This window comes from Podarcis erhardii, assembly GCF_964252035.2.
Source record: "Podarcis erhardii genome assembly, chromosome: 7".
Classification (NCBI taxonomy): Eukaryota; Metazoa; Chordata; class Lepidosauria; order Squamata; family Lacertidae; genus Podarcis; species Podarcis erhardii.
Window position 1 is genome coordinate 90,847,958 of NC_138511.1, and position 6,336 is coordinate 90,854,293.

General features: G+C 45.3%; 2 pseudogenes across 2 annotated transcripts; both read left to right on the forward strand.

Annotated features, from left to right (window-relative positions):
- Nucleotides 1-243: 243 nt before the first annotated feature.
- LOC309346148 (iron-sulfur cluster assembly 1 homolog, mitochondrial pseudogene) lies at nt 244-990 on the forward strand (annotated as a pseudogene). The gene has a single exon. The product of its transcript is annotated as an iron-sulfur cluster assembly 1 homolog, mitochondrial pseudogene (transcript).
- A 1,597-nt stretch (nt 991-2,587) lies between these two features.
- On the forward strand, nt 2,588-2,975 carry LOC309346638 (putative protein BRICK1-B pseudogene; annotated as a pseudogene). The gene has a single exon. The product of its transcript is annotated as a putative protein BRICK1-B pseudogene (transcript).
- Nucleotides 2,976-6,336: the final 3,361 nt, after the last annotated feature.

Genomic DNA, 6,336 nt, shown 5'->3' on the forward strand with positions numbered 1-6,336 from the left:
TGGCCAGCTTTTATCTGCCCCGAGGCATAGGGCAGCCCCGATCCTCAGGTGACTCGCCTCTCCTGGCCTGGAGGCGAGCCCTCCTCCTGCGGGAACTTCCCTCCGCCTCTCTGCCCTGAGCCTCTGCAGCTCCGGAGAGGCTGGAGGGTTACCAGACCCAGAGGCAACCTCAGCTTCCTCTGATGGGGCTGAGAGTGGAGCACCTGTAGGCAATGGGTCCTCCATCACCTCAGGAGACAGAGGAGACTCAGCTGGTGCCTGCACCTGAGGATCCAGCACAGGTGAGGACTCTTCAGGCTCAAGCCCTGGCTCAGCTGGTTCTGGAGGCAGGGAATCCTGTGCAGGCTGGGATCCCTCAGGTTCAGCATCCGAGTCCGAATCCCAGGCCATCACACGTCAACTGACCAGCTAAACCAGGTGAGGGGAGCCGATAGGTCTCAAATGCTTGGTGGGACCTCTCCTGCATGTGAAGACAGGATCTGGCAGATTGAGTGGATGAGACCAAGTGGGGGTCCAGTGGTCAAGAAGGCAGTTTCTGGGTGTCACTCCATCCACCGTGTCCATGGACAACTTCGGAGGATGGGCTGAAAAGGTGGAGCAGGAGAGATGGCCTCTTCCATGGTCAGATCCACCGTTCGGTCTGTGAGCAAGAGGAAGATTCAGGCCACTAGAGCAACCCTTAAACTGACCCCATCTGTGCAGAAGATAAAACAGCTGCTTAAAGACAAACATGACCATGGAGGCATTAAAGTTGGTGTCCGTACAAGAGACTGTAAATGGGCTTTCTTATACACTAGAATACACAAAATCAAAGGAGGACTCTGTTGAGGAAGTAGTACAGGATGGTGTTAGAGTATTGAAACGAAAGCGCAACTCACACTTCTAGGAACTGAAATGGACTATATAGAAGACAAACTGTCCAGTGAATTGGTTTCCAATAACCCAAACATCAAATGAACGTGTGGTTGTGGAGAAAGCTTTAACATTTAAAGGACTGTAACTTTTAAGTTACGTCTTAAAAAGTAGAGACATCACCTTGCCAACAAAGGTCCATATAGTAAAAGCTCTGGTTTTCCCAGTAGTGATGGATGGAAGTGAGAGCTGGACCATAAAGAAGGCTGATCGCCGAAGAATGGATGCTTTTGAATTCTGGTGCTGGAGGAGACTCTTGAGAGTCCCATGGACTGCAAGAAGATCAAACCTCTCCATTTTGAAGGAAATCAGCCCTGAGTGCTCACTGGAAGGACAGATCCTGAAGCTGAGGCTCCAAGACTTTGGCCACCTCATGAGAAGAGAAGACTCCCTGGAAAAGACCCTGATGTTGGGAAAGATGGAGGGCACAAGGAGAAGCGGACGACAGAGGACGAGATGGTGGGACAGTGTTCTCGAAGCTACCAGCATGAGTTTGACCAAATTGCAGGAGGCAGTGGAAGACAGGAGGGCCTGGCGTGCTCTGGTCCAGGGGGTCACGAAGAGGCGGACACGATAAATGACTAAACAACAACAACAACAACAGCAAAACTTTTAAGACCACAAAACTGCTTTCTGAAGTAATCACTCGGTGTGTGTGTTTTCACATCTTTAGGCTTCGTAATATACAGCTGCCTTTCCAGCAGAATAAAAGTACTGTGTTTTGAAAGTGAAAAGAAAGAAAGAAAGAAGGCGGTTTCTGCGTGTGCTTCAGAGGGAAGTGAGAGGCAGGTGGGGCTCATCCACCTGGGAAGGGAGCCCGTCTAGGTGAAGGAAAACTCTGATCCTCAAACCTCCGTTGCCTTGTGTCAGGAATGAGCCAGCTCCCAGCAAAGGTTTGCAGCCAACTGCAGAAAGCAGCCAGGGACAGAGGCTTAGATGCGAACCAGGCAGGGGAGAGCGCAGTGGCGTAGCGTGGGGTGCAGGGGGGGCCGTCCGCACCGGGCGCAACATCTGGGGGGAGTCGCCGAAGAGCCTCCGGAGTCGCCGAAGAGCCTCGGGCGCAGGCTGTAGCAGAGCCCCATGTCTCGTGCAACCGACGAGCTGTGCGCGCGTCCGGGCTGAAGGTGTCTGGCAGGCAGCGGCTCTCAGCGCTCGCCGCGGTCCCCACGCATCAGGGCCGCGGCGGGCGCGCCAGGCAGCCCCTCCTCACAGCCCCGCCGCCGCCGCCGCTGCTGCTGCAGCTGCTGGGCCATGTTGCATTTTCCTGGCCTCTCTGCCCTCCTCCTCCTCCGGGCAAGCGGCGTCGTTTGGGCAGCAGCGCCAGTGGCAACTCGTCTCAGATCACCTGACACGGACCCGCCGCCACCGCCGTGGCTACCTTACCGTAAATACCCCAGCCCAGGCAGCAGCAAGAAGAAGCTGGCAGCGGCGGCAGGTTAGGGGTTAGGGGGCGCAAATTATTTGCCTTGCCCCGGGTGCAGACAACCCACGCTATGCCGTTGGGAGAGCGGGCAGCTGCAGACTTCGGCTCTTCCTGACCTTGTCAGGCTGGCTGATAAGGCAGTAGCTGACAGCAGGCTAGAACACAGCCAAAGGTCACAGGAAGCACAAATAGGAGCGAATAGACTCAAGAGATAGTCTCTCGAAAAGGAAGAGGCTGGAGCTGATCCAATAAGTCCGAGGAGTAGGGGGGGTGGTCTGCTCCCAGCAGTCGGTCATGTCGGTCCAGGCGGACCCGGTTCAGCACAAGATCCACCAGGACTGGGCCAACCGTGAGTACATTGAGGTGACCACCATCTCCATCAAGAAGATCGCGGACTTTCTCAATTCCTTCAACATGTCCTGCCGCTCGCACCTGGCCATGCTCAACGAGAAGCTGACGGTGCTGGAGAGGTGGATCGGATACATCGAGACCCGGGTAACAAAAGGTGAAACGCTGACATAGGATGGCAGAGGCTGGCAGGGAGCCAACCTGGAAAAAAATGTGCAGCTGTTTACGAAGCTGACGATCCAGCATCAAGTGTCTTCATTACTTAATATGGACGGGAGTTCTCTGCCCCTTGGGAAGCTGCATCCCTCGTTTGGAGCCCGTGACTTTGCGCTGGTGATTTCCACCTGAAATGGCAAAATTGTACAGTAAAGGTAAAGGGACCCCTGACCATTAGGTCCAGTCGTGCCGACTCTGGGGTTGCGGCGCTCATCTCGCTTTATTGGCCAAGGGAGCCAGCGTACAGCTTCCAGGTCATGTGGCCAACATGACTAAGCCGCTTCTGGAGAAGCAGAGCAGAGCACGGAAACGCCGCTACCTTCCCGCCGGAGTGGTACCTATTTATCTACTTGCACTTCGATGCGCTTTCAAACTGCTAGGTTGGCAGGAGCAGGGACTGAGCAACGGGAGCTCACCCCATCGCGGGGATTCGAACTGCCGACCTTCTGATTGGCAAGTTCTAGGCTCTGTGGTTTAACCCACAGCACCCCCCGCGCGCCCCAAAATTGTACAAGAGCATGTTTAATAATGTGGTTTTTATACAAGCCAATTTATGCGCTTACAAAGCTCTCTTTAACAGAGCCTTTATGAAACCAAATCTTTATTTCTGGGAACACAATGATGGGGATGTTGTTTTTAAACAGCTGAAACAGACCAGGATGTTGGGACTGTGCATGTTGGGCAGTTTCAATATACACCGTAAGAGCATCCTGCAGCTGACTTTTGCTGCTGGAAGGTATCAATTCATTTCGCTGTGGTTGTCCAACAGAATAAATGTGCAGTGTGTTTGGGGGGCAGAGGGAGACTATCAATGCGCCAAGGGAGGGGGGCTTAGTTTTCTAAGTATTTTGTATTCTCTGATGTAACTTGGGGTGTCTTTTTTCCATTTGTGTTTCAACAACAAAGACCTCCTGTGCTTAAAAAAAAAAAGTCTGAGGAGTTGATGAATGGGAGGGCTGCTAGACAGGAAGCAAAGCAAGAGACGCAAGGGGCATCGGTTCAATATATTCTGTAGACACCGGAAGAAGCCTTCAGAAGGGTCATATTGAGTAATGATGCTGGAGGCTTTGTCCAAGCCGTCCGGAACTATCTGGTTTTTTTGCAACAAATCCTCCTTTTTAATTACCTACGCTTACTGTGTTATCAAGCTGGGAACATGGACTCCTGGCACTTGTGGGATATCTTCGGGAGAAGAAAAGGGTCAGGGGTAAACCCCACACAAATCCAGAGTGGTGTCCCTAAAATGGTTGGAGCTGATCCTTCCTGCAACTCTTTTTTTAAAAAAGATTTTTTTAAATGCTTTCCAGGTTTATACATTTCATTCATTTTAAAATCATTTTCACCTTTCCAAACTTGACTTCCTTCCCCCTCTTTCTACGGTTCCTAACTTTATTTTTAATATCTTCTGCATATCCAAATTAACTTAATTTGCTCATTTTTTATCTACTTTAAGTATATACTCTTATAAAACTACAGGTTATTGCACTAATCCTGCCAATGTTCTCATCTGTTCGCAATTTATCTGTAAATGTTCAAATAAACCCATTCTCTTATGAAAAGTTTGTTGTCTTGATTTCTTATTCTTCCAGCGAGTTTTGCCATTTCTGCATATTCCATAGGTTTCTTTATCCATTTTTCCTTCGCTGGGACTTCTGCTTCTTTCCATTTTGGGGCGAGTAGCGTTCTTGCCTCTGTAATATGTCTCTCTACAGTTTAGGGCAGTTCTGTCCCTATAATTTCCAAAACAAAAGCTAGGTATCTTCTACCACATGTAGTGGACTATAAAGAGGCAAAGGCTTTCTGGGAAATGATGTATAATGAGTTAAAGAAAATGTTTTTAAAATACTTTTGTTAAAAAGCTAGAAGCCTTCTTACTGGGTATACTGGGTGAAGAGATATCAAGGGAAGCTAAAAGACTGTTCATGTCTGCAACAACTATGGTAAGAATTCTTTTAGCCCAAAAACGGAAAAAGAAGAAGTACCAATGACAGAAGAGGGGCAGATGAAGATAATGGACTTTGCAGAACTGGCGAAGCTGATGGGAAAAATCCAAAACCAGCACCATCAATATTTCAAAAGGTTTGGAGTGAATTTATGCAATATCTGAAAGATCACTGTAAGCAATTAACAACACAAGCAGGGTCGGCCGAAGGCTTGTAATGAGAAATTTTCTATCTTTTTATATTTATTTAAATTTTGAGTCCTTCTGTAATGAGGGTAATTAGAAATGGAAAATGTATAAATTGCAATGTTATAAAGGTTAATTTTGAAAGCTTGAGGCAGGAGGGAAGGAAGTCAATAGGCTCTAAGAGCCAGGGTGGTGTAGTGGACAGGGATGATGTGAATATATAATATTAAATGGGGGAATTTATATATATATATATATATATATATATATATATATATATATATATAATCTATAGCTATATTCCAAAACAAAAGCTTATGGGTTTTTTTTTTACAAAAGTTATTTTATTTTATTTTTATTTTATTTTTTAAAAATCAACTTCCATTTTATTTTCTTTCTTTTTTATTAACGTTCTTATGTCACAATGTATACATTATCATATTTCATTACAGGGCATATTATAATATAATTTCCAACATGTATACAAAGTTTATATACCAAATTTATGTACCTAAAGAAAAAAGAAAAAAACAAAGACATAAAGCCATTTCACAATAATATTTGTACAATCTCGTTGTATATTCTTTTTTTTTTACAAATGAATGTACTCTTGTGATTGTATATTTCTTTACATTTTATCTAATACATTCCTATATCAATATGCACCCTTAATCTTCTTTCTCAACTCAATTTCTCTCCAACGTTATTTTAAACATCCTTTTCTATTCATTTCCCGGTAAGCTTTAACCTTACTACAAGACTACCACATATGATAAAAAGAACCTTCTTACCTTCTTGCAACTCTTGTGGTGTACATAAATAGTTTCCCCCCCACTCTTTTGGCAAGTCTTGACCTGTAATACCTAGCAAGAAGGCTTCTGGTCTTTTAACAAAAGTTGGGAAACTATTGGGAAATGATTCATAATGAATTGAAAAGAATGTTTAAGTTATCTTAAACATTCTTTTCAATTCATTATGAATCATTTCCCAATAGCTTTTGTTTTTGTTTTTTAATAATATTTATTACTTTTTAAAAAGGAAAAAGAGACAAGAGAGAGAAAAAACAGGAAGATCAAGAAAAAATAAAACAATACAATATGTAAACCATACAAAACACAACCTTAACACATTATCTAACACAATGAACTAAACAAAACAAAACAAAAACAATTTAAAAACATACATCATACCTTTTCCATATTCTAACTTTCATTCCCTTATGTCATCGACCTCCTCTCACCTCCCTCTTTGTATTCCACTTCCATTAATTGTTTCAGCAATTCCTTTCCATCTTTCTCCATTTTCTATC